Genomic DNA, 22,561 nt, shown 5'->3' on the forward strand with positions numbered 1-22,561 from the left:
TGTGATAGTGTAGGTGTGCTTTACCTGTATGTCTGCCTGTGACTGTTTACTGACTGAGTCTCCTCTTCCTGCCCTGACCTTGTACTTATTTCACAGATATGCAGAAACCTTGCCTCACTTGACCTCAGACTTGCTTTATGGATATACATGAACACTGCCTGCCTTGATCTAGGCCGGTCTCCTGACTGAGATATCCATTTACATTTTACACAGCATCCCAACATTTTTGGAATTGCGATTGTAGAAACTATAAAATACATGAATATTTTGTGACGACTTTGATGCAGAGAGCATTTGATGCAAGACATTGGCAGCAAAGGCGCTAGTTGTCTATTGTATTCTGAAAATTGTCTCATGTAAATAGGTTGTTTTTCCCCTATTCTCAAATAGGTGTCTAAATAGATCCTATTACTTCATTTTATAATCTGATCATAAGCCACCCATCTTACTTGGAAATTAGCAGTTTGTTCAGTTAGATCAGTATGCAATAGCCAGTTATAATTCTAAGTATAAAAGAAAATACTAATTTTACAGATTTTCACTGCAAACAGCGCCTGGAATACACAGAGAATGATGCTGAAAAAGGGGTACATGAAGAGTATATCAAGTTTTATTTATTTTTATTTTTATTTTTTTTAGCCATTGTATGCGTTGTTTGAGATTTTTTTTTTTCCCTCAGACAACCCCTTTAATTGTGTGGAGTTATTCTGGTAATAGAATTATAGCTCGTAATTAATATACAAGTAAATTGTTTACCATCCTAATTATATCCTAGGTTTATTGAAACTCAAACACTATGCACCACTGTATAATTAGCGTATTCATGTAATATAGTGCAACGAGCACTGGGACAATGTAAATGAAAAGCCTATGTGCAGCATGCCACATTGGCAACTTACATCTGTCTCAGCATCTGTGCATTCATATGAATATAATTTTGTTCTGAAAAACATCTCAAAAGTGCTTGAGAAAGAGCAGCTGCAAATACAGTCATTTACTGAGTACAGTGCATATTGCAGAATCACAACACAGGCAACAGACATATTTTAATTGGAGGGGATAAGATGTTGAATTGAACCCCGACTCCTCAAGGAGAGGAACATGGAGTTATTAAGTGTGTTATATTCACAGAACAATGGACTCAGATAGAGAGACGCTGGGGAATTTATTATTGCTAAACAAGCTGCTCTAGAACATTAATATTGTGCCTAAAAAAGGTTTTTTTTAAAGTACGAAGCTGCTGTAGGATAAGCATATTTCTTGCACTTTTTCTCCTAGGAGATAGCTCCTCATGGTAACCACAGTCGCTGAACAGCAGATACCTGATAGATAAAGAGCTATATTTCTGACTCTGCATCTTGCTTGCTATATGTTTTGGGGCAGAACTGTGGTTGAATTATACTTTAGGATAGACCAGAATAAATGCTTCGTGTCTACTCAAAAAATAGATTTCACTGCAAGGAAGTAAAAAGCAGCAACAGCAAAAAAAAAATCCATATAACCTTCAGCTTTACTTTAGAAACAAATTTAACCCTTTGCCTTGTGGCCTTTGTCTCAATAAACCTTGTATAGAAATCACTTCTAATGAATGTGGTGGCAGGGGTATGTACTATACAGTGTGAAACATACACTCAGCATGAACACCAATATCACAGCATAGACAATTGCCTTCAGATGACCCCAAAGATAAAAGTCTAAGGGGGTCACTGGATATGCGAAATTGCTACATGATGATGTGTTTCCCTCTTTATGCACTGAAGCTGGCACGTTCCCTGAGTTTTTCCAGCAAGATGGTGCACCCACCACCACCTTATGGGTGTCAGGTCCGAGCATTCCTAGATGAACAGTTTCCTGGAAAGTGGATTGGTCGTCGTAGGCCAGTTGAATGGCCCCCAAGGTTTCCCGATCTGACCCCCTTAGACTTTTATCTTTGGGGTCATCTGAAGGCAATTGTCTATGCTGTGAAGATACGAGATGTGCAGCACCTAAAACTACGGATACTGGAAGCCTGTGCTAGCATTTCTCCTGCGGTGTTGCTATCAGTGTGTGAAGAGTGGGAGAAGAGGGTTGCATTGACAATCCAACACAATGGGTAGCACATTAAACACATTTTATAAGTGGTCAGAAACTTGTAAATAACTCATGAAAGAATAAAGTTACGTTGAAACCAAGCACACCATTGTTTTTCTTGTGAAATTCCCAATAAGTTTGATGTGTCACATGACCCTCTTCCTATTGAAAAAAACAAAAGTTGGATTCAAAATGGCCGACTTCAAAATGGCCGCCATGGTCACCACCCATCTTGAAAAGTTTCCCCCCTCACATATACTAATGTGCCACAAACAGGAAGTTCATATCACCAACCATTCCCATTTTATTAAGTGGTATCCATATAAATGGCCCACCCTGTATATTTATACACACAGCGAGGTACAAATGTATAATGTAACCAGCTGATTTTGTGCATTTTACACACACAGAAATACTGTATATGTGTGTGTGTGTATATATATACATAAATTGCAATCATCATTCTGTATTCCAGTAAAAGGCCCCGTACATCATTACATTAGATACATCAGACACTTAACACCTTAACGCCTGACGACGTACATGTACGTCAGATCTGGACGTGACTTAAATCCCAGTGATGCAAATGTACTGCATGGTGATCGGGCGGGTGCAAGAGCTGCGCATGCCCGATCGTGAGCAGGGGTCCGGCAGTCACTGATAGCCGGACCACTGCTATTTGAACTGGCATCAGTGAAATCACAGATGCCGGCGCTGACCGCGGCACGTGCGAGCTTCAAACATGTGCGGAGTGTCCATAGGGTCCCCGCGCTGCTGTGACGGGAACCCGATGGCAGGGAAGGTAGCCTGATGCCTCCCTTAGGCATCGTGGCTGCCTTTCAGGAGGGCCTGTGATATCCAGCCCCCTGTATTACACTGGTAGAACACGTACAGCCAATGTATTACAATACAGAATTATTTTAATGCATTGTAGGTCTTCTGAGAGCTCTTTTGTGCGAGGCATCATTCACATCAGGCAATGCTTCTTGTGAAAAGCAAACCCAGAACTGGTGTGTGTTTTTTATAGGGCAGGACAGCTGTAACCAACACCTCCAATCTCATCTCATTGATTGGACTCTAGTTGGCTGACACCTCACTCCAATAAGCTCTTGGAGATGTCATTAGTCTAGGGGTTCACATACTTTTTTCACTTTCACTGTGAAAGTTTACATGGTGTGTTCAAAAAAAAACATGGTAACATTTAATTATTTGTGTGTTATTAGTTTAAGGAGACTGTGATTGCCTATTGTTGTGACTTAGATGAAGATCAGATCACATTTAATGACCAATTTGTGCAGAAATCCATATAATTTTAAAGGGTTCACATAGTTTTTCTTGCAACTGTATATATATATATATATATATATATATATATATATATATTGACAATCTATGATGAACAGAGCACATGTGCAAAAAATTAAGCATGCCCAACAGTTTTAGAGAATTCTAATAGTCAATAGCTGAGAAGATGAACTGAGGGTGTTCTGGCTATCATCCTCTTTACTGTTTTCCCCCATTTCCACCTCTTCCACATGCAAAGCATCTGCCTTCATTGTGAGCAGCGAGTGTTTCAGTAGACACAGAAGTGGGACGGTTACGCTGATAATAGCGACATCGCCGCTTACCATCTGTGTTGATTCCTCAAATTTGCTTAAAACCTCACAGAGGTCAGACATCCATGTCCACTCGTCGCTTGTGAAGAGCGGAAGCTGACTGGAAAGGCGACGACCATGTTGCAGCTGGTATTCCACTAGTGCCCTCTGCTGCTCACAAAGCCTGGCCAACATGTGGAACGTGGAGTTCCAGCGTGTGCTCACGTCTCACAACAGTCGTGAGCTGGCAATTACAAGCGCTGCTACAGCATTGGTAGACCGTCGGCAGCTGTAGATGACTTTCCGAAATGGGCACACAGGCGTCGCACGTTCACCAGTAGCTCAGGTAAATTGGGGTAGGTTTTGAGAAACCGCTGAACCACTAAGTTGAACACGTGGGCTAGGCATGGTATCTGTGTGAGCTTGCCGAGCTCCAAAGCCGCCACCAAGTTACGGCCATTATCAGACACAACCATGCCTGGTTGTAGGTTGAGTGGCGAGAGCCACAGCTTAGTCCAAATTTCCAAATAGCTGGCCCTGAAAATGTTGCAATTTAGGCTTGTGGACACTGAGGCTTTCCGCATCCTGAAGGCGGCAGCGGTCCCTCGTTACTCAGTCCCCGTCTTACCCCAGAATGTGTCCCGTAACATCACCCGTGCCCTGACCAACGCAGTTATTGGGAAGGTCCACTAAACGACTGACACATGGACAAGTTCTTTTGGCCAGGGACGCTACATTTCCCCGACGGCACACTGGGTGAACGTTGTGGTTGCCGGGAGCGAGTCATACCCTGGGATGGCACAGGTGCTACCGACACCAAGGGTTGCGGGCCCTACTTCCATCAGGATTTCCGTTGCCACCTACATTAGTGGCTGCAACCCCCCCTTTTCCTCCTCAACTTCCACCTCTGAATTCTCATCTTGCAGCACCAGTCAGCCATTAGTCAGTAGCTGGAAGCAGTGCAGATAGCAACTGAAACTAGTTTGCTTAGGTTACAAACAGCACACCTCCACAGAGCTGTGGGAGGATATAAGGGACCAAGTGCTATGGCCTGTGGTATGGACATCTGTACGCTGCGCTGGGACACAGAAGTGGATGTGCTAGCTGATGGTGCTTGCGAAAGTCCAGGTGCCGGGCGGGAGGCATCCGGGCCTGCCTCTTGGACAGGGGATTGGCCAGCACGTAACACAGGTGAAGAGGAGGCAGTAGTGTGACCCGCAGACACTGATTTTGGACACAGGCATTCGGCCCACCTATTTGGGTGCTTTGATGCCATGTGGCAGATCATGCTGATGGTGGTGAGGTTGCTAGTGTTCACGCCCCTGCTCATTTTGGTACGGCACAGGTTGCAAATGACAATTCTTTTATCATCCGCACTTTCTCAAAAAAGCGCTAGACTGCGGAACACCTACCCCTTGGTAAGAAAGATTGCCACAAGGGGGTGCTCCGTGGAACAGTTGCGGGCCTGTTTGGTGTGGCCTACTTTCTCCCTTTTGCCACCCCACTGCCTCTTACAGCCTGTTGCGGTGCTGCCTATCCCTCCCCCTCATTACTGCTGTCCTTGCTCGGCTTGCCTCCTTCCCAGGTTGGGTCAATGATTTCATCGTCCACCACCTCCTCTTCCACTTCCTCACTCTGGTCATCCTCCTGACTTGTTGACCTAACAAGAACCTCACTTATTGACAACTCTGTCTCATCCTCATCATGAACCTCTTGAGACACTAATTGCGGTTGACTTATTTGCAACTGTGTTTCATCATCATCATCCACCTCATGAAACACTAATTGCCGTTCCCCACCGTCATCTTTTTCTGACTGTGGATGCTCAAGACTTTGGGGATCCGTGCACAAGATCTCCTCATGTCCCTCTTCAAGCGGGCTTGGCAAAAGGGCCAAATCAAGGAATGGTGATGAAAAGAGCTCCTCGGAATATCCAAGTGTGGGATCACTTGTTTGCCAAGACTCTCCATGGTTGGAGGAAGGAGGATCAGGGTGAGGATTCTGTTGACCAGACTCTTGGCTACTGAGACTGGACTTTGTGGAAGACAGGGTGGTACTTAACCGACTGGAAGCATTATCTTCTGCAATCCAACCGACCACCTGGTCGCACTGGTGTGACGTCGAGAGTAGTGTCCTGCGCCGCCCTGCAAACTGGGACATGAAGCTAGGTATCGTGGATGAGTGTGTTTCTTGTTCTCTGGCAGCAGGCACAGTTTCACCACACCCAGGACCACGGCCTCTGCATGCACCATCAGCAGCACGACCACTTACCCATCCCTTACTGCTCACCTTGAGCATATTAAATGGTATATATGCTTGCAAGTATATCACACGTACAGTAGCACAGGTTTTGTAAGTGTATGCGCAAATAAATTAAACTGTATGCCACTTATATTAAGGATGCTCAAACGTTATACAGGAGATGTAACACAAGTAATGTCACTGTCACTAGCCACGTAAAAATTTTACTGAATGTCACTGATATTTAGGATGCACAAACATTATATAGGAGATGTAGCACAGTTAATATCGCTGTCACCAGTGGCGAAAAAATTTAACTGAATGTCACAGATATTTAGGATGCACAAACATTATACATGAGATATAGCGCAGGTAATGTCTGTCACTGCCTGCCCTGTGAGAGATCTGAGAATCGGATAGTCTATCTGACAGGTCTTTCTTTGTTTCCTTTCTGTTTGTTGTTGTGGGCAGGACCCCATCTATACACAGGTTCTGCACTGATGTTTAAGAGGCTTTATTTAAGTCCGCCTCTTACTGCTGACTTTGCAGTTGATATTTTCCTTCTGGAGTTCTATACTGGTAGTTTGTGGATCCTATACTGCCCGGTCGTCTCAAGCTAAGTCCTCCTGTTTTCTCCTTTTTGTGTGTTTTGCTGCTAGGTCTCAGGGAGACACTGGTCACATAACGGTGGAAGGTACCAGTTGTCTCATTCCCCTCTCCCTAAGTTAGGGTTTGCTAAAGAGTCAGCAGGGCTTAGGTTCCAGCATGAGTTCGTTCACCATCAGGACTTGCCCATACTGTCAGCAGTCAAGGAGAGGCTCAGGGATTGAAAGGGAGGTTACCATTCCTTCCTCCCTAGCTTTGGGGCATTGTCTGTTTACCTGTTGCTGTTTGTTTACTTGGTGTTCCTCTTATCCCCACTTGCCCTGACAATGTCGCTGGCAGTAGTGGCAAAAAAATTCAACTGAATGTCACTGATATTCATGATGTACAAATGTTATACAGGAGATGTAGTGCAGTTAATTAGTGTTGGGCGCGAATATTCGAATCACGAATATCAGCACTTTGACAATTAGCAAATATTTAAAATATAGTGATATATATTCGTAATTTTGAATATTCTAGATTTTTTTTTTCATCAGTAACCTCCCTTCTTGCTTGTGGTCCAATGAGAAGGCTGCAATGTCTTTTAGCTTAGAAACATCCCTAGCAACCAATAGAAAAGTTGCCTACTCCTTACTATATAGGAATCTCCCCAGCAGCCATTTTCTACAGTTTTTTGCAGTTCTGAGAGAGATAGCAGTGTCATTAGTATGCTCTGTGCTTTCCACACTACATTAGATATAGTTAGATAGCATATATATATAATACAGATAGTTAGTGGGAGATAGTCAGTGTAGGTTATATCCTGATATAGTGTAGCTGTTGCAGTGCAGTGTGATAGGTAGTGTGATAGGGTCTGCTGTCCATACATATATGCAGACCTGCTAAAATGTGAAGTTTCACGTATTGCGCCAAAATATTTGCATCATTAGTGCCGATTAGCACAATCGTGAATATATTGGAGCACTCTATCTGCATATAAAACAATTTTTAATGTTCTGCCGTGCCAACCATTTTCTCCAGTCTCAGGAAACTTCTAGCAACTTGGAAATGTAGCAAAAGTGACCCACGCCTGCATTTCACGTGCATTACGCGAATATTACTTTGGTGATTTCTTGCAATTAAGAAATAATCTCAAATTCACGCATTCGCAAATATATGACGAATATTTGCCCAAATATTTGTGAAATATCGCAAATTCGAATATAGCCCCTGCCTCTCATCACTACATGTAATGTCTCTGTCACCAACGGCAAAAAAAATTTAATTAAATGTCACTGATATTTATGATGCGCAAACGTTATACAGGAGATGTAGCGCAGATAATGTCGCTGTCATCAGCGGCCAAAAAATTTAACTGAATGTCACTTATATTTATGATGCGCAAATGTTATACAGTAGATGTAGCGCAGGTAATGTCGCTGTCATCAGCGGCCAAAAAATTTAACTGAATGTCACTGATATTTATGATGCGCAAACGTTATACAGGAAATGTAGCGCAGATAATGTCGCTGCTGTCACCAGTAGCCAAACAATTGCACCCAATTTAGAGCAGGTTGAGCTAATATATTTAGCAGCCAGATAAAACAATAGTCCTTAAAAGGAATTAATGCACAGTTGACATTATGGTTAGCCCATTAGAGACAGTAGCAGGGTATAGGTATGGTAATACCACTCTGGGCTATTACAACTACTGCAATGTTGGAATTCATTTGTTATTTAAGAGAAGCTTTAAGAACTATGAATAACCTGAGCCATTTATCGAATCCTCCATTCACATTTATCTAATGGCAGGCTGCTTCTTTTGGACTTGGGCATAAGGCACCATACCCTGTAAAAATCACTCTTGGACTTTCATGTACCTGTCACGGACATACTGAGACATACGGACGTCCCCACGACAGTGGGTGATAGTAGATCTGTGAGACTGGCAACACGTGCTTTGATCTGACAGGTTTCCTTGTGAATCAATAGATGTTTGTGTTGTTTCTGATACTGGAGACTAGAGATAGCCTTGCGGTTCGACCGGCGGTCATTTCGCAGTGAACTTTGCTCGTTCGCGATTCGCTGAACATGCGAACATATGGAGATGTCCGCCGGTGCCATATTCTTTTACATTGTGAAGAACTTTGACCCATGACACATCCATCAGGTGGTACAGGACAGCCAATTGAGAAGCTTCAGCCCATGGACATACCCCCTACCGAATAAATAAACCTGATCTGGCCGCCATTTTACATTCAGTCTTTTGCCAGTGTAGGGAGAGGTTGCCGTGTGGAGCAGGGACAGACTGTTAGGGACACCAAACGCTAGCTAATAGGGCCACAAAAGTCCTTTGAAGGACTGATATAGGTGTGCTATCGATAGGTGTGACTTACTGAGGGTTGTAATATACTTATAATATACTTTCTAACATAGTAAGTATATTATAGTGCATTTGTATTGTGCAGCAGTTGTGTGCGGTTCTGCTGCGATACTGCAGCTACACAGAGTGCCAAACACTATTGGAACAAATAATTTCTACTGGTGTGATATACCAGTTTCCCCCCAAAAAATAACTGATTGAAGCAGGAGTATGATATACCAATAATATGCTTTCTATATAGTGCATTTGGGTAGTGCATCATTGGTTTGCGGTTTTGCTGCATTATCTCAGCTACAGATAGTGACAAACGACATTGGAATAACTTACTCCCGTGGCCTAAAATAAAAAATGTTCTAGGCTCCAACAGGACACATTTCAGAGAATTTCCCTTTTAAGACGCATAAAAATGTCCCCTGATTAACTGATGCATTGATCCCCCTCTAGTATGTCACTGTCCATGTTGTGGTACTATTTGTACACTTCTACTAAGTATTTGGTGGCTGCAAATATGAGCTGGAGATTTTTCAGGTTCACCTGCCATTAAAGTGAATGGGGCCCGCCGCGAACTTGCGGTTGGCGAACATTTGATCGCGTTTGCGCACCCTCCTGGCCTATCTTCGTCTATCACTACTGGCATCACCTCTAACCTTTAGGTGTTGCTATTGTCGTCATTTAACTTTCCTTATTTATAGCTGCTTCTCCCACAATGCTGTGCAGATTATAGATCCAGTGGTATCTGTGGTCTGCTGGTGTTTGGTTCTCAGCTGAGTTCCTGTTGCTGCCATAGCTACTGGAAAGTTAAGTGTTTCCTTTCCCTTTTGCATTTTGTTTTTATTTATCTGTGTGTTGTTTTTCCCCTGCCCTTTGTTGTAGGCCTGAGGAAGACTCCTGGTCATCCCTCCTTTCTGGAGGAACAGGTAGTCTCAGTCCTGTCACTATCACCAGGGTCTTAAAGGGACTCTAGGTACTCCTGCGTATGAACTCACCTACCTTTGGGGTCTGTTCATACTGATAGCAGCCAGTCAGGACTAGCGATTTGACTAGGAGGTGTCCTTATTTTTTCCCTTGCTATCAGGCCTTGTTGATTGTTCCCTCTCCTTCTTTATCTAGTGTGGTGTCTCCCTCCCACACACGGGCGTGACATTACCTCATTGTCTTCTCACCAGGAACTTGTAGTCCAATCTAAGGTCACTTACACATGTAGTCAATGAAAACTTACCCCAACACAAAAATATTGCATAGCTCATTGGATAAAGTGGGTTTATGGAGTTTTATTTTTGTACTTATTTCTAACTCACATTTACCAGTATTACATGGAAATGTGTTGATGAAGTGCTCCTCTTGTCTTATTTTTGCTTGAGGTTAATTGTTACTAGAAGGTCTAATAGAAATGAATTTTTATTAGAGAAGTGCTGTTAACCTCCAGGCGTTTCTAACTATTCATGAAGTTTATAGCTTTGGGAGTAGTTTTATCTGTAGTCTCAAATATCTTTATTACGGACACACCATGAATGTATTCCACATAAAACAACTCATCAGTGCCATTTGCTCTATTACAGTGTTTAGAGATGTTCCCGAGCCAAGCAGCTCCAAGGCTATAATCATTTATTCTGTGGCACCTATTAACTCCTTAATGACCACTAATATGCTTTTTATGATGGTCATTAAGGGTCCTTTTCTTGCAGTACTGTGTTTTTACATTGCTGTTTAAAAAATGCTGCACAGGTGTCTTGTGCCACCCTAGAGAGGGGACATGACTGTCTAAGGAAAGCTTTGCTTCTAGTCTAATGGCTAAGGTTGAAGGATCTTGGACATTTAAAGTTAATCTGTCACCAGGAAATTCACTGATAAACCAGTGCAGCTGAATGAAATTATATCTTTCACTTTATGATACGTTGCTTCACTCTGGAGAAAAAGTACTTTTAATCCATATGTAGGGTTGCCACCAGGCCGGTATCTCACTGGTATTTTAGTGACCCTGCTGCTGCCAGTAATTTTTTTCTACCAGCAATGTTAAATGCCGTTTTTTTCCTGTTACTAATGAGCTCTTCCATTGCGGAGTGCTCATTAGTACAGCCCTTGCCTCCCCCCCCCCTCCCCCCCGTTAATAAAAAAACAACAAAAAAAAAACACTCACCCCCTCCATTTGCTTGCGCTGCTGACTGGATGTGCAGGACAGGACCTGTGAGACGTCATCCCGCTTGAGCGTAGGTTCTGTCCTGAGCTTCCAGTCAGCAGCAGAAGCAGAGAAGGGGGCATTAATGAGGGCATTATTCTAACTGGGGGCACTAATGGGGGCATTATTCTAACTGGGGGCACTAATGGGAGGCATTATTCCTTATGGGTGCACAAATAGGGGCATTCTTCCCGGGGGCACAAATGGGGGACATTATTCTTCTTGGGGGGCACTAATGGGGGTATTAATTCTGGGGTGCACTAATGAGGGCATTACTATTACTGGGGGGCACTAATGTGGACAGTATTATTTCTGGGGGGTCTGTTCATACTATTACTGGGGACACTAATGGGGGCATTAATATTATTGGAGCCACAGTATGTGTCACGGTGTGGAGTGGGGAAAAAAAACCACCGTGCGATGTCATAGGGTAAAAGAGAATCAGCCTGGCCAAAAGGAGTAATAAGGGAGCAGGTCACCTCCTACAGAGTCCCTAATCCTCTCCCTGACTCCATACCGTATGAGCGGACCCCGATGGTAGGACGACTCATACTCAGGATTTCTAGAGACCCTAAGTCGCCCTTGTAATCCCTCACCAAGGAGCAGGGAAGAAACAACCTGTTCATCCCAGTAATGGACGAACAGGAGTCTCCATCAGAGGCCAGGCTGCAAGGAGAGGGGAACACATACAGCATAAGGAGATGGCAGGTAAGCGAAACCAATAACACACTTACCTGCCACGAACACACTGACTGGAACCCGTTCACTAGTGCTGATGTCCACACCAACATTAAAGGACACAGCACACACCACGAACCACACAGGAACCCAGGACATCCATAGCTGCAATAAACATGAGACAGGGGAATGTCTAGTAAACATGCTGGACACCAAACACCACCAGACATGTAATACCAAACTAGACATACAAACACCCTGAACATAACCCACTCCATACAAATAGGGACAGAAAGGAGAGGAGACACCGGAATAACATTGATGATCACAAGGGTGGCCCTCACTGGACAGATGGAACACCCTGGACTGGAGCAAAGCTCCAGCACCAACCACAGCTGAAGTACAACTTACCCCAGCCAGGAAACCACAGAAGATATAAGCCAAGTGACCACACCCAGTCAGGGAGTTAACCCTTACAGCACCAGACAGAGGGAGGCTACAACTTAAAGGGGAAGTGCACACACAAGCATACTAAACCACGCGTTACCACCGGCAACAGCATGCGTGGCAACCATGTCACGGCAATCACCCAGAAGGCCGAGACACTGCCACCGCATGCTCTCACAGCAACACGTTGCCGCGGGCAACCACAAGTGTGGCAACAGTGTCACAGCGCAAACCAAAATCCGTGACAGTATGATAGTGACACCCCGCAACCACACCCCACAACCACCCCCCCTTTGGGATGTGGCTTAACTTGGCCGGTATTTTTTGTTGGGAAAGGTGGCAACCCTATCCATACACAAATGAGCAGTTAAGTGCACTGAGGATGGGCCTAAGCAACACTGTGCACTCGTACTCCTTCTGTTACCTGTGCCAGTCCCTCGCTTTGCTTTTTAATTGTCAGGGATAAGTTTCTGTATAGTCATCGTGCATGGCCCTGTCAATCAAAGAGAGGGGGGGCTGTAGCAGAAACAAGAGGAGCAAGGGTGTACAGAGTGGCTTGGGTCCACTCTCAGTACTAGAGCCAGAATGGGACTAAAAAACAGCCCTGGCACACAAACTTCACCAGCCCATATCAAATTTCATGAGAAAATAGGTACACGTGATACTTGCTGCAGCAAAATTTGTTTTACTTGGACACTTACCACACCTTTATAGATATAAACCATACCATCAACAACAACAACTTATTACGTGGTCAAAGAAAAGCAGACACTAACCTCAAAATCTTTTACTATGCACCCTAAATATATAGGTTTACTACAGTGCTAAAAGCAAGCCTACTGTTAGTAAAGCCAAGCTTACTACATAGATATGGTAACAGAAACAATTCAAGGCGTTCCCAAAGATTTTTTTTTAATAGACAAGGATCATGGGACTGTGTAAAATAAAAACATTATTCATGTCTAAAATGTCCTGCTATTACTGTGATGCCACTTCAGTCCTTGCTGAGCTTGGAGTGATTACATCAGCTTCATAGTTCATGCCAACTCCTTGCCTCAGCAATCAAATGTGCATTAACATGTGACCGCTGAGGCCAGTGGTTGCAGCGTCACGTTAATGTTGAACAGTACATATAGTAACATAGTAACAGCTCCACCAAGTATATAAATGTTAAGGACGGCTCTCCTTTTCCTGGTGATGTAATGGTGCTCCAAACTAATAATGCACCCTAATCACATTAAATAGATTCTTGGAGTAGTATATGTGTGAATGGGCACTCATATATTAGGAATCACATAGGATTAATAAAAGACAATTTATTTGGTGCTGAATACAATAAACATCACTAGTTAAAATATGCAATAAATAATAAAAATATATAGAATAATCATAAAATATTCATAAAATATTCTCCGGTCATTATGTTTGTAACAATAGATTCACAGTGATCTAATGCGCTGCCCTTGGGTTGGCTGGTATACCCTAGTGTTGGTACACCTCAGATACACCTCAGATGGTGTATCAAGCTGGTAACAATAAGCTATTTGGGCAGTGCGCAAGTTTAGCACATTCATCAGAACAGTAAATAAGACAACTCTGGATCAACAATATGGTAAAGTAAACCTCAAAAATAAAGAGCAGTGTCCTACCCACTAGCCACTGATTGAGTAAGCAGAGACTCCGAAATGCGTTTAGCGTGTGTTATGGAGAACACCCATTGATGTGGTCCATTACCCTAATATTAAAAATTAGTGAAGCGCTTCACTGGAAAATATAGAGAAGATAGATGTACCCTAGCCGGGACGGTATAATCAGAGCTAATTAGTCAGCTGATTCTTACTACGAGTGTTTGTAAGATCCAGGACACGTGGGACACCGAGCACACGCAGACCATACTCGGTAATCCACAGCCCAGTCAGCGGAGATATCGGGGCTGACGCAGACAATCAGCACGGCATATTACTTCACTGGAGACACGAATTGTGGAACTCTCACAGCAACTAACCTATGTAAGAAATGACTAACCTCTCCCTTTCTGCTCTCTACACCACACCAATGGAGGTAAGCTTACCAACCTAACCACGAATGGTTGTAGATCTCACAACAGTGAGTACAACATATATAACAAAATAGAGCATGAGGAATAACCCTGGCTAAAAAAAAATCTAGAGGTTCACGGAGAAAATTTTTAGAGCAATAATTTTGCAAAAACGTTTACACCGTAAGGCTCCATTCACACGTCCGCAATTCCGTTCCGCATTTTGCGGAATGGAATTGCCTACCTATTCATTTCTATGGGGCCACACGGTGTGCTGCCCGAATCCGGAAATGCGGACCCGCACTTCCGGGTCCGCAATTCCGATCCCAAAAAAAATAGAACATGTCCTATTCTTGTCCGCAATTGCAGACAAGAATAGGCATTTTCTATTAAGTGCCGGCGATGTGCGATCCGCAAAACACACATGGATGCGTGAATGGACCCTAAAAGTGATATATTTTATATATAATTCCAGGTACTCGGATACCGTAGCGGTTGGCTCCTAAAGAACATAGCGACACTGCTCTTTATTTTCAAGCTTTCTACCTACAGCTCCAGGGAACAGCCATGGGGGCAGCCTGCGCGCCATCCTATGCCAACCTGTTCCTGGGGCTGTGGGAGAGGGAGGTGTTCCTCGTGGAGGTATACGGGGATATTAGTGGAGTCCAGGTGTGGGCCCGCTACATTGACGATATCTTCGTCGTGTGGCAGGTCCCACAGTCTGGATTCACCGAGCTGGTGGGGCTATTAAATTGTAATAACCGGAATATCATGTTGACGTCCAGGATCGATAAGACTCATCTTGATTTTCTTGATGTACAGATCCTGGTAGAGGAGTCTGGGAAAATATCTACCAATTTTTTCCGCAAGGCGACAACAACCAACTCGGTTTTACATGCGCACTCCTGCCATCCACATAGCCTCATTCGGAGCATCCCATATGGCCAGTTTCTGAGGGCCCAGGAGAATTTGTTCAACGGATGAGGCATTTAATAGACAATCTTGGGACCTTCATCAAAGATTTCTCGACCGCGGATACTCTGACGCGAACATTGCACAATGCCATCAAAAGGCCAAACAGGCGCAAAGAGACCCACTACTGGTATACAGCCACAAACGACGCAACCAAGCTGACAAGGTACAGTTTATCACCTCTTATAATCCACAGTGGAAACTGATTCGGAATACCTTAGCAAAACATTGGGAGATTCTACAATTAGATTCTACTTTGGCGAAAATACTCCCTACTCGTTCGTCCATCACGTACAGACGTACTAAAAATTCGAAAGATCTCTTGGTTAATAGTTATCATCCAGGCCATCGGGCAAAGCTGAATCCCGATTCAAAAGGTCCCAAATGGGGTTGTTCCCCATGTGGGAAGTGTGTTGCATGCTCCAACATTGATAGGGCCTCCACCTTTGATAACCCATTTACGAACAGCAAACAGTATACCATCACACATACCATAACGTGTAATACACCTGGTGTGATATATCTGGGGATGTGCCCATGTCAACGTATCTATGTTGGGTTGACCTCCAGAGAATTAAGGAGGAGGACATGCAAACACATTCTGGGTATTGAAGCTACCAAGGATGAAAAAGATATCACCTTGCTAAAAACTATTCCCAAACATTTAAAACTTTTCCACGACTGTAACAGTACCCAATTCAGAATTCGTTGCATTGATAGAGTGTACATCACATTACGTGGTGGTAACTGGAAAAAGATCTTGGCACAAAAAGAAGTGCGCTGGATCCATGAGTTAGATTGTATGACACCCAGGGGACTGAGCGAGGATATGTCCTTTGCCCCTTTCCTCTAGTAGATATCAGGTATCTATACCGATCAATTTGAGTTCTCTTGGGGTGCCCCTGCGCATCCCAGGCCCTTTTGTTTAATTTTTTTTTTCCTTTATCCCCTTGTTTTTAACTTGTCGTGTCCCTTTTATTTGCATTTTAGTATTACCTGTGGCGCCTTTGGAGCGGTGGACTATATCAGTGGAGGTGTTGCTGTATACTTTTCTTTCGAAATCTCTATGCTTGATCTTTGAAGTTGCCTCTGGATTTAACAACATTTTGACCTTTCTCTACCCTCTTGTTTGTTGCAATATTAACCCTATTTGGCTGTGTGATCATAAATTAACTTTGACACTGTATAATTCCTTTTTGGTTTACACATTTGTTTTGTATATGATTGCTCATATGTACCACATATAATTGCATACCCTTCCCTATCTCTTTCCCTCTACTCACCTGCTTTCAATTCACTGCACACCTTTTCACCTTTCCTCACACCCTTCCCTCACTTTTTATTTCCGTGCCCTTGGCCTTCTTAACACATTTTTTATGTGAATTTTGATACTGACCATGATTCTTTGCACATATCTATAACTTGCAACGTTATGTATTGCTGCATTTATAATGTCGAGTATTCTGGTTCATGTTCTTGTGTAACATATAATTGTCTTTATATATGTGATTGCACATTTGCACTTTATGCTAATAGTGTCTCGATTTAGTGATTTAGCATTTTAATTGCCATCGCTCATATTCACTTTTATATAATTGATTGCAGAACTGCACTTTATCTTATAGGGTTTCGATCATGTGACATGGCACTTTAACTGCAGTCATGTGTTATGTCACATGACTGAATTGTTATCCTGTTGGTTTTTGCTTATAACTCCAACCTGTGGGAAATTCCGATTTGGACCCATACCTGTGTGGTCTTTGACTTATTGACTGGTCTTTTTTATGTATACTACTTTCATATGTCCTGTGGGAGGCACGGCCACGATATGCTTTTGACGCTGCGGTCATGTGCTTGGTCGCGTGACTGCCGCGTCATACCCGTCCCGCCCCCGGTATTTCCCCTCCATGCTGTAGATTGGCTATTAGTTCCTGGCAGAGGCGATGGCTATGACGCGCTTCTGACGTTGCGGTCATGTGCTCTGTCACGTGACCGCCACGTCAGATCTTCCCCGCCATTAGTACCTCCTTGCGAACCCCGCTGATTGGCTTTTAGCACTCGAAGCTCCATACTCATTGGTGTAGGCGTCACCAGGTTTTTTAATCATCCTATTACACACCTGTGAGGGCACTATAATAGGGGAAGTCCTTCCTAATGTTCTATATCCCCGGAAGAAGCCAGGCTACTGGCGAAACGGCATTGGGTTAGGAGGCGGCTGAGAGATCGACACACCATCCAGGGTATGATTATTCTTTTGCAATCACCAAGTTTTTCGCCCTCATATTTGCCTCTGCTGCAGCACTGCCTGGGGCTTACTGTTTACAGGCGTCTTGGTGTCATTATTCTTTTCCCTGTTTTCTGCTGTGCTGACCTCTCGGCCCCCTCCTGGGTCCTGTTCCTCATCCTTGTGTTCCACCTTTGTGCTGCCTTCTATTATCATGTATGTACCTATTATACATTGTCATAAAAGTTTTTTCGATTTTCACTTTGTGAAGATTGTGGTTTAATTTTTGGGTGATATTGTCACGGCCATGGCTATGACCGTGACTCTTCAACCGCATGCGATTGTCAGCGGTTTAATTTTGTTGTCAATCACAGGTGAGGGCAGTGGTATTTGCCTCACCTGTGGTTGCCGCTGACAACGCTTGCTTGTGGCAGCTTTCCTGCTGTGCATGCGGTTGCACCTAGCAACCCCTATGTTAGGTGTGTGTATATTGTGTTCACTGTGTTGTTTGTCTGTGTGCACTCTGTGTAGTGTGTTGTGTGCACTGACACTTTTCCTGCACTGTGGTTGCCCGTGGCAACGTTTGGCTGTCTGTACATGTGGTGGCAGTGTCCCGGCCTCCGGGCTTTTCCCCAGGACACAGTTGCCACCCATGTCGTGGCCAGCGGCAACAACCACAGTGGGTTGCTACTCTTGGACACTTTCCCTTTAATCTTGTGTTTTCCCTTCCCGGGTGCTGGAAGGGTTAACTTCCTTCCCAGTGTGTGTGTGTGTGTCACTGGGTGTGTCCGACTGTGGGGTGTGGCTTCCTGGCCTATATAGCCTCACTGTTAGCAAGGCTCTGTGGGTTGTTTCAGCCATGCTTGCTGGAGCAGCCTCCTGTGTTTCTATCTGCCAGTGAGATCCACCCCTGTGGTCATAAAGATATTGTCCTTATGTTTATGTCTGCTGTGTGTTGATGTTGTATGTTATGTTCTGTTGGGACCTTTCTATGTGTTTGGTGCAGCTTACGGTTCTGGATTCCTGTTTGCGCAGGGATCCAGTCAGCAAGGCTGTGACAGGTTGGTGGAACTAATAGTTCGCCTGTCATTCCCGTAAGGCTGTATGAGTTCCCCTTTTCCCAACAGCTTGGCCATTGAGACTCCTGCTCCTCCGTGCCTAGGAGGAGTAGGTCGTCTTACCCAGACTCCTAGCGCAGGGACCGGACGGAGGGTGAGTTAGGGATCCGTGGTTCCTGCGCATGGGTCTTTCTACCTTTAAGGTCGGCCCATGCAGTTAGGAGTTAGGGTCAGGGTAGGGACGCTGTAGGAGGTGACCTGCTCCCTATCCTGTTCTCCTGGCCGAGTAGGCCTAAAGCACATGTTAGCGCACGGCTGAGGATTTTCCCCATCCTCAGCCGTGACAGATATTGGTGGCTCTACGGTTTGTGAGTCAATATTTTCGTTATTTATTCCTGTCCGGTAATAATTGGGTGGTCTTTATTTTTAAGGTTTACTTTAACATATTGTTGTCTTATTTACTGTTCTGATGTATGTGCTGATCTTGCGCACTGCCCAAATAGCTTATCGTTACCAGCTTGAAACACCATCTGAGGTTGCCCAACACTAGGGTACACCAGCCAACCCAAGGGCAGCGCACTAGATCACTGTGAATCTATTATTACAAACCTAACGACCAGCAAATGAATATTTTATGATTATTTTATATATATTTTTTACATTTATTGTATATTTTATCTAGTATTGTTTATTGTATTCAGCACCAAATAAATTGTATTTTATTAATCCTATGTGATTCCTAATATATGACTGTCCATTCACACATATACTACTCCAAGAACATAGTAACATAGTTTATAAGGCCATCCAGTTCAGCCTGTTATCCTGCAAGTTGATCGAGAGGAAAGCTAAAAGACCTCTGTGAGGTACTGATAGAGGACAATTTTCCCCACTTAAGGGGAAAAAATTCCTTCCCGACTCCAATCAGGAAATCAGAATAACTCCACCGACACAGTGCATCCTCATCAAGAACAGGATTATGTACGCGCACTGCTGCAACCTGCATATTACATCAAAGTACCTTATAGTTTAATGGGGAATAACCGGCAGCCCACTATTGTTCAAGACATCACAGCCCACTGGGTGACCAGTGGTTTGAAGAGAACACAGCGCTCAGTCCAACGTTGTATTCTTTTCACTGTTTACCTGTTCACGGTCAACATTGCATCAGCGAGCAGTGTAATTACAGCCCCTCCATCCCATTTACTTGTAACCACAATTGCTCCTTTCCATTCAAGTGAATGATACAGAGGACCTGTTATTACACTGTTGGCTGCTGCAATGTCAACGTAATTGCATTGCAGTCTTTTCAATCAGTTGATTGACAGGGGTGTCGGGAGTCGACCCCTGCCAATCTGATATTGATGACCTATACTGAAGATAGGTCATCAGTATCGGAAACCAGACAACCCTTTAGCCTGAGACACAGACAGCAATGTTTTATCATAATCAAATATGTTAATACATTTTGAGTTTAAAATAAAAAGAAAAAAACTTCCGCAAACAAAATTTGCAAAAATGCAATGATATTAGTATAAAATGCAAGCTCTTGTGCATACATTGAGCATAAATGAAATACCTACACATATTAGGACTTCCATAACCTGAAAAAAATAACGGGTTATTTGATGTGAAATGTGAAAATTTGAAAAAATCATGATAATATTTCCTATTTTTCCAGACTGCAAAAGAATTTATTTAAATTGAAGTAAATTAAAATGCACCCCAAAACAATGCCAAAAAATAAAATTTTGACAGTTAACAAACATTTTTACAGTCTCATCAATGGAAAAAAAAAAAAAAAGTTACGGCTACTTGAATGCAGACAGGCAAAAATGAAAACTTGTATCATCAAGGACTAAATGGGCTTTGTCATCAAGGGATTAAAAGCAGAGCATGAACACAGTGCAAGTTGCCCATTAAGACTAGGAGTGAGCACCCTGGGGTACCAGAGGTTATGACACTAGGATCTACAACATCAATGCATCATTTACACTATAGAATTCACCCATTACTTTGGGCTCAAATACAAAAACAAGGTGAACGCTTGTTTGAACTTTTAGTTTTTCATTGTTTTACAGACTAAAAATACAATAACCAACAACTTGGCCTTTACCTTCCTAAAGATTCTAAGAACATTGCCAACACAGTCCATGCAACTATTATACAACAGGATTTTATGTCACCCTAACTGCTGAAGGAGATTGTGGCCTTTGAATCGAATGACACCACTTTTATAAAGGCAATGTCCAGCTTTGGAAACATTATACAGACTCTCCAATGTACAGGTGAAACTCGAAAAATTTGAATATCGTACAAAAGTCCATTTATTTCAATAATGCAAATTAAAAGGAATTGCATTAATGCAGCTTAAAATTCGAATTTTGTGAAAAGGTTCAATATTCTAGGCTCAAAGTGTCACACTCTAGTCAGTTAATTAATCTATATCCCCTGAGAAAAGGGTACCTGAGATTGTGACTTTGGGGTTTCATAAGCTGTAAGCCATAATCATCCAAATTATAACAAATAAAGGCTTGAAATTTCTCGCTTTGCATGTAATGAGTCTATCTCATATGTTAGTTTCACCTTTTAAGTTGCATTACTGAAATAAATGAACTTTGCACCATATTCAAATTTTTCAAGTTTTCACCTGTACTGCTTATGAAGTGAAGAAAATTTGCAGTCTTCATAAAAAATCTGACTATTTTGTATCTACATCTGTCACGAGGGTGTCGAGGACCACGCCTGACTCCGTTATACCCGGGGTCAGGAAGTCGCAGCGGTTGGCTGCACGCTCTATTTAAGATAGGGCTGTTTTCCTTATGGTAGCTTTCTGGGTTTGCTTAGCAAACCCTTTTGGCTCACTCAGGGATCCGTAGCTCCTTCTCCTCAGCTGTTCCTTGTCCAGCACTCCCAGACCTCCTTATATTTCTCTCTCACACTTCTCTGGTTGCCAGAGATAGAGCTTCCTGCCTGGACATCTATTCTGACCTTCTGGAGCTGTGTTGCTGCGTTCGCTGGTAGTTGGTCCAGTACGCTACCCTCCAGATCCCTGTTGGACCTTTTTGGTTTATTGTGGTCACCCACCTGGGTGTATGTGTTTGTATGTTTTGTCTGTCCTCTCCCTGGTGTTTCCCTCTTAGTGATAGTGGTGTGGACTAGCGATCCCACCGGCCTGTTCATTATCCAGGGCTCATATTAGGGAAAGCCAGGGTTTAGGCACGCGATCGCCGCACGGGTGAGGAACCCGTCTAGGGACGTCAGGGCAGTCAGGTGCCAGCCGCAAGGTGAGTTAGGGGTCACCACCTTTCCCTCTCCCTTGGGCAGGGCTTTCCCTGTTTTCCTCCCTGTGCGTGTCGTCGGTCATTACAACATCTCCAGTACAGCTCTATGTGTTGTCAAGATAACAGACATCAAACAACATAGTCAGATCCTACAGTAATACCTCTTTCTAGAAGTTATTTATTTTCTAGTAACATATAGTTGATATACTGTATTAGCAAGAAGTAGATTACAGTTAGAGATTATATGGATGGATGCAGCATCCCACTGCAAAAGGGGTTAAAAATATATTTGTGTGGGATATGCATTTACTGTATTAGTTGCCTACAAGGGACTAAAAGGCTGTATTCAAATACACCACTAGATGGGGCTGGTGTCACCAGCTCTACATAGAGAGGAGGCATGAGAGCATTCTAGTCAGATAAGTCCAATGCCCAGACAAGTATATGTCATTGTGAGAGCAAGAGCACATGTTAAGAATCCAAGCTGAAAGTAAAATCGGCGCTGTAACAAGTACCAGCCAGAGCAAAGCCAGAAAAGAGCATAGCACAATCATAAAGCAGCCAGATGTGAAAGAGGAGGTGCAGAGAGAGATTCTTTGGAGAATTGCTGTCTGAAAAGGACCACTGAATATCCATTGCCATCTGTTGAAAAGTTTAAAGTGTGACAGTGCCTTCACACACTTGATGAGCAGATTGATTACCTGCATAGGAGAAACTATCCACATCCCACAAAGACCGGTCACTGCTGTTTGGCTGCAGCGATGTCAAACCGGATGTTGACATTGAGGGATCCCAGCAGAGCATAGCAGG

The sequence above is a fragment of the Bufo bufo genome, chromosome 6 (assembly GCF_905171765.1).
Source record: "Bufo bufo chromosome 6, aBufBuf1.1, whole genome shotgun sequence".
Taxonomy (NCBI): Eukaryota; Metazoa; Chordata; class Amphibia; order Anura; family Bufonidae; genus Bufo; species Bufo bufo.